Source organism: Zootoca vivipara, chromosome 14 (genome assembly GCF_965207765.1).
Source record: "Zootoca vivipara chromosome 14, rZooViv2.hap1.1, whole genome shotgun sequence".
Taxonomy (NCBI): Eukaryota; Metazoa; Chordata; class Lepidosauria; order Squamata; family Lacertidae; genus Zootoca; species Zootoca vivipara.
In genome coordinates, this window is record NC_142597.1 from 17180265 (window position 1) to 17198747 (window position 18483).

Genomic DNA, 18483 nt, shown 5'->3' on the forward strand with positions numbered 1-18483 from the left:
GGTTTGGGTTTGAAATTAAATCAGGAGTACTATGTGCTGTTTGGAGAAACTTTCCACAACAGTTCCTTGCATTCAGTAGTTTAATTTAGCAATCTAGTATTTTGGGGAACTTAAAAGCTGTGCAATGGGACCCAGGTGGCGCTGTGGTTAAACCACTGAGCCTAGGGCTTGCTGATCAGAAGGTCGGCGGTTCGAATCCCTGTGACGGGGTGAGCTCCTGTTGCTTGGTCTCAGCTCCTGCCAACCTAGCAGTTCGAAAGCACGTCAAAATGCAAGTAGATAAATAGGAACCGCTACAGCGGGAAGGTAAATGGCGTTTCCGTGTGCTGCTCTGGTTTGCCAGAAGCGGCTTTGTCATGCTGGCCACATGACCTGGAAGCTATACGCCGGCTCCCTCGGCCAATAATGCGAGATGAGCGCGCAACCCCAGAGTCGGTCACGACTGGACCTAATGGTCAGGGGTCCCTTTACCTTTACCTTTAAAAGCTGTGCAAGGATTGCCATCATGTTAGACAAGTGAGGTTACACCTGGAGTTTGTGGTATAATAATAATAATAATAAATTTTATTTATTTATTTATACATACCCCACCCATCTGGCTGGGTTTCCCCAGCCACTCTGGGCAGCTCCCAACAAAATATTAAAAACACAATAAAACACCACACATTAAAAACTTTCCTAGCAATTTGTATTCTGGGAAATCCTACCTATATTCTAGTTTAACCTACGAATGTATTTAGAGCCCTGCTAATAATCTCAAAGCTACTTGACAGACTGCATGTAGTTGAGCAGGTTAAGACTTTGGAACATGAAATGCTAGCTAATTAAGTTAACTAGAATAAGCTGTGTGGTGGCAAAGCGGTGCTGACTGAGACCTGGGAGTCCAGGGTTCAAATCCCCACTCTGTCTGAAGCTCACTGGGTGACCTTAGGCCAGTCACTGCCCAACAACTCTGTTGTTGTGAAGATTAAATGAGGGTGGGGAAACCATGTATACCACCATGAGCTCATTAGATGAAAAGGTGGGACACAAATGCAGTAAATTAGTGCTAATAAATACATTCTATTCATGCATTTTGGGGAACATGCTCCAATGGATTTAGTGGGATTGACTTCTGGGTAAATCACATAACAGGGCATTTTAAATAGCCATCAGACCTGTTGATTCTGCTGTGAGTTCCAAATTTTTGGACTTGGGATGTAGGTAAAGCACACCTAACCTGAACTCTATGGCATGTCCAGAGCTAGCATCTTAAAGCCAGTAAGCATTTCTAGGAAGCACTTGGAAGCTGACAGGTGAGATGGATAAATGTTAAATTTTATGCTGTTGTATAAAATTTTGTTGGCATCTGTCTGTCTTGACTTTTGAGAGACAATGGAAGGTGCTTCTGGGAATGAAGTCAAACGAATGGAGAATCACAGCGCCTGTTGTGGCTGCAGAGACTGGTAACTTATAACTGCTGCCTCCTGCATTGTTTTTTGCTGCGATAGCAGCACCCTTGGGGCGCAAGCCTGGGCAGTGTGTATGGAGGTCCTGGGCTGTCCAGACGACAAGACTCCACTTTCGGACTCGCTGATGTGGTCCTAAGGAAATACATTTGGTACCAGCTTGGCTGCAGGAGTTGCTGGAAGGAGGCATACAAGATGCCATCCAACCGTCTCAGGGACTCTGCTCCTTAGCCTTTTCTTCTCCCAAAGATGTCCCACAAGGCAGAAAGTATTGATTTTTCTTCAGGGTTTACCATTTACTCCCAAAGCCCTTCTCACAAATTTGCAAGGCAGCAGAGGTTTAGAACCACAATTTTCCTTCTCTTAGATGAGCTACCTTCCCAGGTTGACAAGCCCCATCTTCCCCTCCTTTCCCCCTACAGCACATGCAGTAACTGCTTCCTTGACTGTTGGACCCACTATTGGTCTCGTTCACTCAATCCGCCAGTCTGTCTCTGCATGCAGGGGAAGTCCCTAACACATGGAAGATCTGAGATTCATTGGCTACCCTCACTCGATTTAGCTGGCCCATTGAAGCTGTTTCCCCAGAAGTGGCTGCTGTTGCATGCTGACAGCTTCCAGAAGAACTGAGTGCAGGATGGGGTCCAAAGGTGGACAAACTGCCCCAGGAGCATGGCATGTCTCCCACCAGAGATACTGCCACTCCCTTAACACTCCACACACCCCTGTATAAAATAGAAACTCAGTAAGTATTTGTGTTATGTTTTGTATATATTTTGACATACCGGTAGTGTTGTCAACTGGTAAACAAAGAAAGCATTTGCATCTATATGCTATATCCTCCATGCCCACTTCTGTAGAATGTATGTAAATAATGTTTTATGAGTGCTTACATTTTGCTACATCTTGTATATTGTCCATGTCAAGTGATTTGCTGTGTGTTTTTAATCCTTTCTCAACACTAACCCAAGTTTTAAAGGACCTGTAACTGCATTTGGCCTTCTCTTCCTCATCTTATTTTCTCTTTGCCTCACCTACTGTTGCCTAAGGCGCAACTACAGGCGACACTGACTGGATCACCCAATATTCTTAAAAGTTTAATAACTGCAATAGTTTGGATTGGGACTGAGGAAGGGAGTTTAATGCACAGTAAGGAAACAGTGTCACTTATTGGTCTGTATCCCCAGCACATTTCAAAAAATCATCTTTTTCCAAGGGTGAAGGGATATTTTATTCCTAAAACATAAGAACTATTCTTTTAAAATCCTTTCTTCATAGCTACCCCTATGGTAAATTTTGAGCAGTTTTTACTGTGTTTCCTAAAGGGGGAAAAAGGACTCACATAGGTTTAGAATAAAGAGCAGTCTGTGTTAACTGTCTTGTGTTAACTGTCACCATCTCTGCAATCCCAACTCATATTCCTTCCCATTACCACCCCTGTTATTTAAGCAGAAGGATATGAGTAGGAACTCCTCTGTTACATTATTTTGAATAAGCTTCTTGTGGGCAGAAGCCTGCCTGTTTTGCAGTTGTAGTTTGGTAAGGTGCCATATATCCTGTTTACTTTTTTGGGGGGAGGGGGGTGTACTTGTACCCTGATAGAGCTAAACACTTTCTAGATTGGCAGCAACACCCTAAATTCATAGCATCAATGGCTGCTAGTGCTGATGGCTGCATTACCTCTAGAAGTAGAAGCAGTATGCTTCTGATAATACCAGTTGCTGGGGCTCACAGATAAGGAGAGTGCTGTTGCATTTCTGTCCCTGCTTGTGGTCTTCACATAGGCATCCCAAGGTGAACAGAATACTGTTGTAGATATGACTTTGGTGTGATCCAGCAGTGCCTTTCCTATGTTACATTTTCAGTAAGACTCAAACTATCAATCTTTCGAGAATTGCCTCTGAATTGGCCAGACCCCAGTGATCTAACTTACCCCTGCTCTGTCAGCTGATGATAGTTCTACCCTTTGGAGAATTATGCCTTGACTCTCAGTGGTAGCTCTGTGATGTATCTCGCCTGCTCTCCAAATCAATATAGGCTGGAGCGCCTCTCCATTCACCCATAAGAATGCACTGAAACATTGGGAGATCGTCCCCCTTACAACTCTTTACTACTTCGATTGGAAGTATGATAGGAAGCCTGGGGTGCTGAGAGTCATTATTCCAATCTTGACTGTTTGTGCTGATGATTGCCCACTGCTGACTTTACCATCCAAACTCAATGGACAGTAAGTCTGATTATTTTACACTCTGCTAAATAGATTGAGATGAAAGGGATATTACCAGAAATGCAGCACACGGAAGGATGGATAGATAGAAAGAAAGGAGCTGGCAAGTTGAGGGCTGCTGTAGCAGCTCTTCTACTTCCTTGGAACTTTACTTCTTTGGAACTTCCTTGTAATGTTTGAAGATTCTTACCATGGGGCATAGGCATGTCCGTCCATTCTTCTGATAGGTGAACTCTTGAGTGGGTCAACCTTGGACTCTTTGCCTCCTTTCTTCAGGTGTGTGTGTGTGTGCGCGCACACACACCTGTAGCGGCCACTTGCATCATTGCCAGATGTTCTGACTGCAACTAGCTCTTGCCTGTTCAGGGCACGCTCTTGTGAATGAAAGTGAGCAAGCTGTGCAGGGGGGGGGGGCTCCGTTGGAACTGTCAGGCAGGGAAAACAAGCCCTAGACTTCTTCATGAGTCAGTTGAATCATTGCCCAAAGTTGCAGGATGGGTAACGAAATTAACACCTGGTGTTTAATTCTACTGCAGAGGAGGCCATGAGAAGGAAAATTTCATATTCACAAATACACATTCTTAATACTGTGGAGTGTTAAGCTTTGAGACTAAGGAGCTTCCTTTTGATTCATCATGAGGTTGCCAAATCACTGCTGCTGCCTTGACAGCGGTCAAACTGAATTTTTTTTTTTACATAGGATATGTTTGTTCTCACTGTGTGAATATAGGTACACTCTTTGAATCTGAGCAGCTCTCATCTTGGAGTGAGCTTGTTGACAAAAGCTGCAGAGATGGCAAAACCAATGGAAGCAACACATTTCCATCTGGAAGGGACCTGAATGGCAGAGTTTTGGGCATCTATAACTCACATGCTTGCAGCGGGCCACGATGATGTGGTAAAGTAGCTCAGCTCTGATCTGTTGCATCTTCCCTCAGCCTGTTGTTTGGTAACTACAGTATAATCAATGAGAGCTGCTAATACTACTCAGCTTAATTTTTCCACCTCTTCAGTGGAGTGTAGCTGGAGCAATGATGAGTAATAGAGTTTTTTGTGTGTGTTCTTGAGAAATGCTGCTCTAACCTTTTTAAGCTTGGATGGGTAGATTGAGCATTTAAATCTCTAGATTTTTCCATTGCATTGGAGTGATGGAGCATTCTTCTCAAGTGAATCACTCTTAACACATAGAGCTTTTTTTTTTTGTAAACTGAAGTCTCTGTAGGAAAGTGACTTTTTACTGAATCTTGGTAGCTGTTTATGTCTCTTGGGCTGCCTTTTTGGCATTGCCAGTTGACTGAGGACAAACCTGAGTGTTGTACTGGTCTCTCTCTCTCTCTCTCTCTCTGTCCTCATGCTATCTCACTGCCCTTTATCGTCCTGAACATTCCAGTGCTGAGATGTGATTCTCCCACACCCACCTCCCCCAATTCCTTTCCTGCAGGCCTGAAAATTTTTGCTTGTTTTTGGTCACATAGAGACAGACAGACAGGCCTCCCTTAGACAGAAAGCCAAGGGTTCTCAAGTGAGAGGAGGAGAGAAATGGGCATGAAACTGTAACTGATACAGGGTTACTATAGAAACCAGCCATTCTTAATAGTGCCCTGCTGCTATTTTGTCGCTTGCTCCAATGGCCTTGGTGTCTTCTGCAAGACCAATGAGGCAAGAAAGTTCCCACCCCCTTTGCAACCAAAAAGAATGGTACAGTCTCTTTTTCTTTAACCTTGGGACTTTGTTCAGTTCTTCAGGTGCCTCAGCATTTGGCAGCTTGGCACTGAGTGGCACTGCCAACTGGTCTCTGGTATTCTCTGCCAAGCGCAGCACAGGAAGCACTGCTAAGCCTGTGTACAGTCCTGAAAATAAGTGTTCAGTAAACATATGGTTGAAAGGGAGACATGGAGCAGAAGAGCTGAAAATGCAGGGGTATCTAGTGCTCTCTTTGCCAGGCCCTGGAAGTGTTTTGAGAGCCAAGGCCCCCAATGCCTGGGAAGGCATACTCTTCCAGTTCTGGCTTTGGGTGCCTGTCTGCCAGTAATGCAACTTGATGCAGAAAACTGCCTTCTCCTTGATGATGTTTGTCCAGATATTTACACTTCTTTCCACAGTCTGATCTAATCATTGTATCATAAACCCCTTCATGGTTGTGTGATGTTGGGTGTACTAAGCCTTCCGTTTTCAGGAGGTGCAAAGCAGAAGGAAAATAATAATGCTTTCCCCCCTTCTGCTTATTCATAACTGGTATGAGACATCTATCTGTGGGCTGGCAACAGTTGGCCCTGCCTTCCATGACACCAGAGGACTTGATTCCTCCTCAGGCTTCTTCTGTTGGCTTTGGCGCTCTTACGTCACAAAGGGGTGGGGCAAGCAAGGGCCATGCAGCTGAACTCAAAGCGTGTTAGGGATCCCTTAGAACTGAAATCCCATTTTCAAGGAGTAACTTTTGCTTTCATTGTAGAAGATAACACACCTTGGTGCAAATCAGCTGTTAGTTTTTTGGAAGCCTTTGGTGGCAAAGCCTGTTAGGCTAGCCATGGGTAGATGCTGCTGCCTGTGGTTGTATGTTCATATTGCTGCTTTCTGTAAAAAGCAGTTTAGAAAAGGTAACTTCGATTAAAGCCAGTGTGTGCTTCCCTCATTCCTATCCCTGTTTCCTCCTTGCTTTCTCATAGGAGGGACTCTAGCTCAGTGGTAGAGACATGCTGCTTTGCATGCAGAAGGTTTCAAGTGCAGAATCTCTCCATATTCAGTCTTGGTTAACTTGGCTGGAAAGGCTATTTCTTTGCCTAAGGCAATGGAGAGAGTTTCTTTGTCACTCAGCAATATTTGACCAGAGCAGGGGTAGGGGATCTGTGCCCCTCCAGATGTTGCCATGCTACAACTCCAACCATCTCTGCCCCTTGACTATGCTGGCGGGCTACTGGGAGAGCCACCCCTAGGCTGGTTACCAAGCTTATGCTGGCAATTAAGCAAATACATGTAATAAGGGATCTCTGGTTTTAAATGTTTTCATGGCTTTTGTTGTGTAAATGTACAGGTATATTTGTTGTAAACTGCTATCATGTTGTTTTGTGAACAGCTGTGTACAAATACTTCTTGATAAATAAATAAATAAATAAATAAATAAATAAATAAATAAATGTAAGGCCCACTTCCCACCAAGAAACATTCTCTTCCAGCACTCCTGATGCTGGGCGCTGGCAGCTTCTGACACACATGTTATGTCTGCTGCTTTTCAAATCCATGGACCAGCTATTATGAAAATGCATAAGTGTCTTCTCACTAAAGCTACTTTCTGCTTTAGGGAAATAGGTTGGTGCCTCCATGCTGGGGGCTTACTGTGCAACTGAACTTCAGCCACAACACAAGCCATCTACTCTTGTTTTTCCCCCCTGGCATTTGGGGCGCCTTCTCAAATTGCTGCTGCTCCTATAAATTCTTAATGCTAGTCAGGGAAGTGGTTGGGCACTGACTACCTCTGCTACGGTAGTTGCAAAGTGTCAGCACAGGTTAGGCTGACCAGTTTTCAAGAAGTTTGTTTGCTGAACGTGTCTGAGCCCTGTGATCTTTGATTGGCTGTGAATTTGGCTCTTACGGTACTTCCTGGTGTCTGGCTCTTATTTTCATGCCTGTGCATTGGGAACATATTCTTTGGAATAAGGAATGGTTATGCAAAGCTCGCTTTAAAACCCCTGATGTCCAATAAGTTCTTCTGGGTTTTCTTGCGAGGTGAGAAAGGAAAGTGGGCGGAGGGGAAAAGATGGTTTAAATATTGTGAAACAGTGAGAAGTGAGACATGGAATACAAACAATAATTTGGGCTGGGCAAGAAATTCTGCATCCTATTTGTGGGTGATGAAATGGGGTGGCGGGGGGAGGATCAATTGAATTTTCCAACAACCGCGAATGACTGAAAAAAAATCTCAAACATTATATTCTAATAAATGTTGGCTCTGTTCATACTGAAATTAAATTGTCTTCTTTGGTTCTTACTAGTGTCTGAAGGAATACAGTGGACTCAGAGGAGAGCTGGAAGGAGGGAGGGGCCAAGTTCACACTTTTCTTCAGCAATCTTAAAATAATAAATCTTAAAATATAAAATATCAAAATGGGCCCTGCACATGCGCCCATTACTTCACAGGCAGAGGCTGGAACCGGACATTTCACCAAGTATTCTCCAAGGGCCCCCGAAATTCTCCCAACAGTTTGCAGGGAGCCCATAGAAATCTTTTATTGAAAATTCTTCAGCCCAACCCTAAGCACCATACTTTCCAAGGTAAGCCACCTCCTTACAATGAGGGAGTCCTTTAATTTTTAGGGATCCGTTTTGAAGTCTACTCACTCTTTGAAAAAACAACCTACCTGCCCCCATAGCTTAACCTCTATGCAAATGCTTTCTATTCCATCTCTTCACCTCAACCTCCTGTCATGTATTACCATCCCCGAAGCTCTCAGGCTTGTGATATGCATGAGTATGAATAATGGCCCCCAAAGCCCACAAAGGGGGCTGAGTCTTCAGTGGCGTTTTTTTTCTGTTCACAAAAATAGATACAGCTGAACTGCTTGTGCTTAATCCTACTGTTGTCATCAGCTGGTTGTGGCTTGGAGCTTGTGAAGGGAGGGTCAAGCACTGAACATCCTGTGCGTGTGAATCGGAGAGTGCTCTGGACCAGGACTGTGGGAAGGTGACTTTCTACAGTGACGGCAGCACGGGAGTTTCTGCTGACGGATGGCAAGGCAGCATTTAGCTTCCACTGACAGATCTGGCTTGTGTATTGTGAAATGGGATCTCCTGCAAAGTGAGCAGCCAAGAAGCTTCTCTACCTGACTCAACGTTTATTGTGGTTGTGAGGGGGCAGATGAGCTCAGCAGGGTTTCCTGGGGACATAACCCACCCACCTGCTAGGGGAGGGGGCAGCAGCATGAAGGAACTCACTGTCTCAACTGCCCTCTGTGTCAAAGAAGGAAGCACTAACAATGCCAAAGCCAAGAGGCAAAGGCCTCAGTTACACTTCCCTTATTTAAAATTATAAATGACATCCCAAGTGATAAAGCTGTATTTGGCCTTTATTCAGGTGGGGTTGGTTAAATGGAGTCTTGAGGTGGCTAAAAATTTAGGGTTGACTGCTAGCGACCATTGTGTTGTAGCAAGTGACTGGTAACGTTATTACAATCTCTCGGACCAGGAGGGGGAAAGTTCAGGTCCTCTTTGCAAGACAGCTCTGGTGGTGGGGCTTCTTAATGTGCAGCTTCCACTGCTATAAACACTGCCTGTCACTGCTGTCGACATCCTGGTAATGGTTCCCTCTGGAGAACAAGGTCACAGCAAAGGATTCCAGTGAATGCAGGGAAGAACAGAAATGTGATCTGAAATTCCTTCGAGCTGGCTCATCCTGCACTCTTGATGTGCAGGGGAGGGACATTTGCGTCACTGTGCCTTGCATAAGGACATGGGGCTGCAGCTCTGGCAGTTGTGACAGTCTTGGAAGGCTGCTGCTAATTGGCTGTTTGTGTGCCCAGTGGAGAGAGGCACAGCAGTGTTTTAAGCTAGTTTGGCAGAGCTATAGAAAGCTCTTGTTTTTCTGAGCCTGCTATCTTCCTCTGAGAGCTGGAGCTTTAGGAGCATCTGCCCCTGCCCTGACAATATGAAAGTAAAATGTTTCTGTCGGTGGGGGGCAAATGTGTTTTGCCTTAGTTGTTGAATTCTCCCATCAGTGGCAAGTCTTCTCCTCTGTCCAGAGGCAAATGCTGGTTTTCTGTTCTTTTCCTTACATTACAACAGAATGTGGTCCCTTTGGAACCATTTTGGGTTCAGAGAGCATCAACCATTAACCTACTTTGTATTTATTAAATGAAACCAAAACCAGAATACAGTGGTACCTCTGGTTAAGAACTTATTTTGTTCCGGAGGTCTGTTCTTAACCTGAAACTTTTCTTAACCTGAGGCACCACTTTAGCTAATGGGGCCTCCTGCTGCCGCTGCGCCGCCAGAGCATGATTTTTGTTCTCATCCTTAAGCAAAGTTCTTAACCCAAGGTACTATTTTTGGGTTAGTGGAGTCTGTAACCTGAAGCGTTTGTAACCTGAAGCGTTTGTAACCTGAGGTACCACTGTAGACCCAGCAGTAGCTCCTCATCCCAGTGTGTGGTTATTAGCCTTCCTTAGCCTAGTGCCTCCAGATGTTTTGGACTACATTTCCCATCATCCCCAGCCAGCGTAGGCTAGGGCTGATGGGAGATGTAGTCCAAAACATCTGGAGGGCACCAGGCTGGGGAAGGTTGTTCTAAGGACAACTGCCTGCTAAACAGTAGCGTTCCCTCAGCACCCTTCTCCATCCTAAGAGTACAGGAGTCTCTTTGCCTTAGCACACTCCCCCTGCCCCAATAAAGGTTTAACAATTTAAGACAGTAGCAACTGGTCTCATGGTAAGGCCATCTGTTTTTGGAATAATTGCAGCTCAGTCCAGAATGTTTATAGTTGGGAAATTGGGTTTTTTTCCTGAATCAAGGAAGAAAAACCTAAAGGGTTAGGCGGTAAAATGCAATCTTAAAAATTATTTCTGAATTGATACTTCACAATCCCCCTGCTGTTGATAGGACAGGATAGCTTGATTGAGACACAATACCTTTTTGATCACGGTACTCTCATTACCAACACTCAGAGCTGTCTGGAGGTTTCTTGGACTCTGAGCCCAAAGACCGATATGGTAACGAGAGCAAGAAGAAGAATTTGGGCATGGATTGGTCAAAGATCTAAGGGGGAACACATATCACTTGGGTCACAGTATCAACCCCAGCACTGTATGTTGCTTTCAGGTGTCTCTTTACACACATGTAATTGGAGGGCAGGAATATATCTGTGGTTAGAAACAGATTTTACAAAACTCCTGAGAATGGGTAATGATATATAACAGGCAACACAGTGGTTCATTGTTAAGTATAAGGTGGCAACTGTTTACTTCCAGGAGGGATTGAATCAGCTAAGGCAGAACTAATGGTGATTAAAAATTCATTTTCTTGCAGCTATTTCAATGCTGCTTATTTTTTTAAAGGCATTTATTACATTTATATACCACCTTTTTTCTTCCAAGGGTTGTGGGGTACATGGTTCTCCTTCCCATTTCATCCTCACAACAACCCTGTGAGGTAGTTTAGGCTGAGAGGTGGTGATTGGTCCAAGGTCACCCAGCGAGCTTCAAAGCTGAGTGGGGATTCAAACCCTGGAAGATTGGTGAAGAAAACAGAGGCATGATTGAACAAAAGAATAATCTGAGATGGTTTTTCTATAGATAACAGGAGCATATTGCGAACACGATCATATGCATCATTGTACTCTCATTGAATGTAACCTGGTCAGCTTCCATGTTAAAGAACAAATTCACTCATTCATTTATGAATTCTATTATCAAAGAATTGTAGAGCTGGAAGGGACCCTACTCCAACCCTTTGCAATTCAGGAATTTCAGCTAGATCATACATGGCAGATCGCCATCTAAGCTCTGCTTAAAAACCTCCAAGGAAGGTGGAGATTTGGAAGAAGAAAGACTAGTGTAGAAGCTATTGTTTCTTTGTGAAAGGGGCACCTGGACCTGAAGAGGAGATCTATAGCCTTGGAGGTTTCAGCTGCAGTGTGATAGTCCAGGGATGCCCCTGCCTCATTACAGTGTGTGGAATTCTTCATATTGCAAAAAAGCTATAAGATGCAGAGCTCCATTGCTGCCAGTCTCTTCCCAGTCGAACCTCTTTAGTGAGTTTGGAAGCCTTTCCAGTCAGGCTTTCATACTCATTAATTCTCCTGCCTTGTAGACTGACTAATACTCCCATCCTACAGGAAACAAATTTGGGTCTCTAACATGGATGCAAATTAAGAGTAGTTTTAAGTTCCCTCTCTTTTGATTTCCTTAAGTTGCCCATATGCTGCATTTGAACACCGTGTGCTTCTTGCTCCAATATTTTGGCCATGCTGGTGATATGCTATAGATAACCAGTGTGGGGCCGTGGATCAACTGTTGCACTTGAACTGGGCTGTCTTGGATTCAAATCTCTGCTCAGCTATGAAGCTTTTTGAGCAAATCCTGATCCTACAGGGTCCTGGGTCCTTAGAGAAAAAGCAAGACAGAAGCACATAAAATAATACCTGACTGAGAGAATGGCTTTATCCTTTGAAACTCATAGGATTGCTTGTAGATTGATGGCATATTGGATGTGCGTTCAGCAAGTCTTGCTAACTGGTATCTGTCAACAAATGCTTGGACATTTATTGTCCCCAGCTTCCAAGCCTTATCTGCAAATTTGATCAGCATTATATTGTGTAGTATATGCCAAAGGAGGTGTATTTTAAGATTTATTTCCAATACAGTCATACCTTCAGGTTGCGTACTTTCAGGTTAAGTATGCAGCAGACCCAGAAGTGTTTACTTCTGGGTTCTGCTGCATGTGCATGCGCAGAAGCGCTCTATTGGCGTTTTGCGCACACACACCATCACTGCTCGGGTTAAGTACTTTTCGGGGTGCGAATGGCAACCCGGAACCAATTAAGTACTTAACCCGAGGTACTACTGTATTTATAGACTGCTTTTGCCATAGATGGTCACAAAGCAGTTCATACAACAATTATCTCGGTGAAAGGCAGGGGTGCCCAAACGTTTTTCAAAGAGGGCCAGATTTGATGAAGTGAACATGCGTGAAGGCCTACCAAAGTTTTTAAGGATTGAAGTTGTTGAGCTTTTTTTTTTTTTTTTACAATATTACCCCAGGACATATACTGCCACGAGGGCCAGATTAAATCGACCGGCGGGCCAGATTAGGCCCTTGAACGAACTTTGGACATGCCTGCTCTAAGGAGATCATTCCTTCCATTCTGTGATTATGTGTGTGATGTAGACACCTCAGTGAATGATTAAAAAATGAGCCTCTTTTCTGATTTTAGATTTCTTAGAAATTGTATGATTGATCCGAGAGGGTTGTAAAACGGTTTTCTGATACGTTATTATGATCTGAGTTAGCGCAGGTTGTATGAAGCCCCTGAAATGGCTTCCTTCTTGGGAATGTTGTGTTTGGTCTCTCAGCAGTTTGAGCAAAGCTTCCATTCTAAACACATTAATTGCTGAAATGTGGAATATGGGAACTCTCTGTGTTTCTTAGCCTCTCCTTTCTCAGGCCCCAAATATACTTCTTTGCCACCAGCTCACCTCACTGCTGTTTACTAAACAGCCTCCTCCTACGTGTATCTGTAAATGGGAGAGCGCAAGTCATCCTGCCCCTTTGCAAATCCCAGCCAGCTCCTGTGGAAACTGTGACCTAAGAGCTGCAAGTGTCTCTAACAGACCAGGTGTCGGCTTTCTGAGTAAGATCGTGGCTATAATGCAAGGCTAGCAGCCCTTGTGATTAAGTAGCAAATGTCAGCTAGTGCAGATAGGATAACATTCCACGGCTGCTCAGCACTAACCCAGGAATTAGCTGGTGATAGCATTTCAAGAATTTTTTGGTCGTTCTTGGAGAAACAAAAGGCTGTCACTTGGATAGCGTCCTAGTCCATGAATGGCAAGACCAGGAGTGTTTTAATATTTTCCTTCTTTGATTGCCATTTATCTGTTAAATTATTTAATTTTTGCCCATTTGAAGAAAATGTGTTTATGTGGTACTCTGACCCAAATTTGTATAAAATGGGTATGTCATCTAGAAGTCGTTGACTGCCAACACGACCTTTCCGCTTGCATTGGAAACTGCCTCAATGCCCCATTGCTAGGCATTGCGAGGCCAGAGCAGCTGGTGGTTCAGTTCCATGGGCTGACATGGGAATTTAACACAGCCCCCCAAATGAGAAAACGTAACTTGGCCTCTGAATCTACACATTGTTTCAGCTTTGGCTGCCTTGGGGACTTTTGAAATGTTTGATCAGGAGAGGTTGCGAGTGTCTCTTTGGATGGGTAAGTGGTTTTGGAAGAGATTGGGGGCGGGGGGTAACCCTGTTCTTGTGATAAAGTGCCTGGAGGCTCATTTTTGTTCCACTGGAATGCCATCTTGTTTGAACATAGGGTTAGATCTCAGAAATATCCCCAAAAGAGAGAAACGAGAAGCCATTGGAAAGTGGTGAAAATGTTACCCCCACCCATTAGATATGTTGCTGAGTTCATGTGAGCGTTCTTCTATGCTCTACTTCTGGTATAAAGAGTGGCTATTGGAAGTCTTTCTGGTGCTCTCGGCCACTGATTTGCAGTTGTAGAATTGAAATGCTGGAAACTACCACAGTTTGCAAGAGCCCAAATGGTTCTTTTACTTTACAGTGGTTCCCATAGAAACTGCTGGGTGATGGCAGCAAATAGCATAGAAGATGCTTGTCAAGAAAATCTAACTTCCTCTCAGTTTCTCACATCAACTAATCCAGAGATTAGCCCTGCATATGTTGTTGGACTTCATCTCTCATCAGATGCAGCCATGTTTAGCTACTCTTACTATCATTCTTTCCTCAAAGGGTCATATTTTAGTGGTAGAGCTTTACATTGAAAAGGTCCCAGACTCAGTCCCTGGTGTCACCAGGTGGGACTGGGAAAGAAACACTGCCTAAAACCTGGGAGCTGCTGCTAGTGAGTGAGTGTACCTTTCTCTCTTATTAGATCACTCCCACAGGTATTTTATAGGTGACTACATTGTTCTACTGTGTCCACTTTTTCCTATCTGGCAATGTTAGCATGGCCTCTTTTGTGAATTCTGTAGGGGGGAAATCAGATAAAAACTGGGCAAATAAATTAATATAAATCCCAGGTCTTTAGAGGGCTGAGCTCTTTCATTTTAGATATGTGGAGGAGCAGTTTTTCAGCACCACCTTGTGGAATTGGCCCTCAAGGAATGACTGGAGATGCCAAAGTGCGGTGCCCCAACTACAGTTCAATTATGTGCTATAAAAGGATCCTGTGGTAAAGCTACTCAGAGGGTCTGAGAATTAATAGAGATGTACTCCTCTTGGCTATCTCCTGGTGCAGGTCATCCACCAGAGCAGGGGTAGCTACCTAGTGTCCTCCAGATGTTGTAGCCCAACTCCTATCATCCCTGAGCATTAGCCAACAACATCTAGAGGGCACTACATTGGTTTTTCCTATCCTAAGGTGACCAAGACAGTTTCAGTCCTGAAACCAAATCAGAAGCTAGATTGGAAATGATAGCAGATAATCAGCCTCATTCAAGAAAGTTCAGAATTGGGCCATCACCACCACATGCTCAGGCACCTTGCTTGAATATAGCACATTCAAAACTGGTCCAGTGAAGGCTTCCACAGAAGGGATTGCACAGTACTGGGGCCACACTTCCCCTCAGGTATTATTAATTGCCTTGGTATCTGTATAAAGGCTGTTAATGACATTTTTAATGCATAAATAGTCCTGAGCTAGATGGTCCAGCTTGACATAAGCCTGCTTTTTGTGTTCTTCTAAATACATTAGAAAATCAATTTGGGGTTGCTAACTTCCAAGGGGCAGCCTTTCTAAGAGAATTTCCACCCAAGCCAACCCTTGTCAACTCCTCTTGGTTGTGATGGTTGTTTTGAGTTTTGTGCATGTGGCTGCTGAGCAAGGAATTATTGGGCCACGCTCATAAGTCTTGTTACAATTTCGTTTTGAGAGTCCACTTCCTTGCTGCAGAGGAGTTTGCCCTCCTGGTTTGGCTTCCGATCTCCTACTCCTGGCTGTCATGTGTGAAAAGTGATGTGTGTGTACACTAGTTTTTGTAAATACTTTTACAAGTCTTTGCACCAAAAGTATATACAGCAGCCTTGTATATATTTCTATACCCACTTGTGTGCACGCCAGTCTTGTAAAGAAACGTGTCTAGGCCCATGTGTGTCTTATTCCATTGCCGTATCAAAACTACCATACCCACAACCTAAAGTGAAGTGGCAATTTGACAGAGATGCCTCTGCCTGTCACTTTGGATCATCTTTTGTCTGCTGTTGCATAACAGAGGGTGAGGTCTTCTTGCCCTGAGCTTAGCTGTTGTGGACTGTTACAGCATGTTAAATCCTGCATGAGCTGGGGCCCACTGGCCTCCACTTTGAACACGGGGAGGAGGAGACTTCAGTGTAACAGCTCAACCAGAAGCTGCTGCTAACAATTTACTCAGCTTCTCTGGCTGGAGTTGTGTAAAAGGAGCTGTTGGACGTAATGACAGATTCCTCTGGAAACTGCTGCCAGTTGGATGCATGAGCCAAGCCATCCCACGCATCATCTCCTCCTGGAGGCCATGTGGTATAACTGGTGCTGTGCTTTGGGAGGTGCTGAGCAACCCTGGGGCCTGGGGCTCTAAGAGCAGCATGCCCTGGGTTGCGTGCCAGCTTGCTTGACTTGATGGCAGGAGCCTTAGTTAAAATACTTGGCTTTGGGCACTCTAGGGGTGAGCAGGAAGAGGAAATGAGGAGGTGTCCAAGAGTGAAAGCTGCTGTTGCTCTTGCTTTGTGATTGTCCAAGTTATTGTCAGCTGCCTTCCTTAGAAGCTCGCCCTTGGAGAGCCTCCTTGGTGACACAATGCTCTTTTGAGTGTGATGCTAGTTTTTGTGCATTGTCTGACCCATATGGTGGAAGCACAGGAAACCCATTTGCAGAAAAGTATTTATTATAAGGTGGGGAGTGATAAACACTTTTGGCGAATAGCATTGATGGTGATGCATCTCTCCTGTGCATGCAGCCACACAGGCCTTTCTTTTAACTCTTCCTCACCAAGTTACCTCCTGTGAACTCTCTTGAGACAGTTCCAGAGCTAGGCACGAATGCTGCTCCACCTTTTCCAGCACCTCTGTCCAGCTTCCTTGGGTGATTTAGCAACCCCCACCCCTCATTCCGCCTGCCTTGTCTGTGTTTCAGCAGAATGATTTCTCAGAGCTTGTCAGTCAGCAGGCTTATTGGCAGTTCTTGGCATGCAGTGTTCTCAAGGCAAAAACTGCTGTGACAACATGTGATTCTCCCAAGCTGCTAAACAACTCTGCCTGACGTTCCAGCTTCTCTCTTATGTCGTGCCAGTGCGTAGCAGCTGTACTGGGCTCCAGTGCTTCTGGCAGCAGTGCAAAGCCTGGTAATCTAAGAAACACATTCATTAAGGGACAGGTTATCTCGTGAGCAGGTCCCATAGCTGGCAGAGGGAATGTCTTGGCCAGGGTAGCAGCAGTGTTTGGCACAGACGTTGCTACCACTGCTGGCTGCTGGTTCTGGGTGAAGTAGCAGGGGCTACTCTTTGATTTCATGGGCTGCACGCCTCCATTTTATGAGAGCACACCACTTTTAATATGGTATTTTATCGCTAAATGTTTGGCAGCCTGACACAGTTGGACAGAGACTGCCTTTGGTTTCATTCTTGAGTCCTTGGCAGTTGTGCAATGAAATCATTTTGTGTTCGTGAAGCACTTTCACTGCAAGGGATTGAAAATGTTTATGTGGACATGTAGCAGCTCTCTCTCTCTCTCTTAACAATCCTGTAACAAGCGCTGCTTCCACTACCAAGAAGAAGACAACCATTACTGCCGCCAGTGTACCTGCAGCTGCACAGCCATTTTTTTATGTTCCAAAGGGGTTCTTTAGAGGTTCCTCTGCAACTTGCTCAGTAGGTTCCCCATGCTGCCATCTCCTTCTTGTCTTTTAAATTGGTCCATTTCACTTGTTCTGCTGTGCTTCCAAGTAATTTAGCTGCAACAAGTTCACTGATGTGGCCACGTATGCCTATCTGAGATTTGAGTCAACAAAAATCTAGCCAAACGAAAAAACTTTTGTATTAAAAGGAGATGGGGGGGGGTTGTTCCAGCTTTATCACATAGCTGGTTTCTGGAAACTGATACCAGTTTCTAGGAACTGGACATACAGTTCCACCCTTCCATTTGGTCATCTCTTAGTTCCAAACACACACAATTTGCCACAGGAAGGAAATCTTGCCAATCCTTCAGCTCTGCCATTCTCTGCCAGAGAATGCACATCCAACCCCATGCTGTACCACTGCATGGCTGGTTGTATGGACTTAAATGTTACCAATACACCCAGCTGAGCTCCCTTAATTAGCACCCATGTTAGCTCTTTGATCCAAACTCTTGCTTATGAAAAGCATTTTTTGCTCCTGAAGAAATGGCTTTTCCCTTTCCTCTTTGGTTTCCAGGCAACCTGGCCTTTTGCAAGATCACAGCACCCCGATGACGTCTGTGCTGGCCTCCCCCCTCATTCTTTCTCTCTCTCCCCTTCGGAGGTTCGGAGCTGAACACATGTGAGCTGTTTTTCCTCTTCCCTCCCACGTGCTATGGTACATGTGTGGGAAAAGGCAGCTTGGAGGACGGAACAGCTCTGCTTGGATCATCTGCTTTGTGCCAGGCCTTTCTGTGTTTGTGTTTCCTTGATTAAAATGGTTGCCTCGTGAACTCACTTCTCATTGAGCTTTATGCTGCTCTTCCTGGAGGACCGAGGATGTGCTGCTGGCAATCTTTTCCCAGAGCATCCTGTACAGTCATGGTGGCTTAGCAGGGGTGGTTTTGGCACAGATGGAAGCAGACTCTCTGAAGAGGTGACATGAAGGAAGTCCCTTCCAGGAATAAGTGGGTGTGGGATCTGAGCTAGCCCCCAAGCCAGTGAGGCTCTGATCTGGCCAGGAGCCTGGTACTCTGTGCAAAGGCAAGGTCACAGGGAGGCAAGGTTAAAAGCAGCAAGGACAGGGATGATCCAGAAATAAGCAGGGCAGAGATCTGGGGTTGAAGAAGCAGGAAATTCCCGGTAATGTAAGCCTCTTGTTGAGTCCCCAAAATATGTGTGGGGTTTTGCAAGTAATGCAGACTTGTGGAAATGCAGAGTTGTGGG

General features: G+C 44.8%; 1 protein-coding gene across 3 annotated transcripts in view; it reads left to right on the forward strand.

Moving 5' to 3' along the window:
• Positions 1 to 18483, forward strand: part of SIK3 (SIK family kinase 3) — a 94456-nt gene that overhangs the window by 20489 nt on the left and 55484 nt on the right. The gene's annotated exons all lie outside the window — the stretch shown is intronic.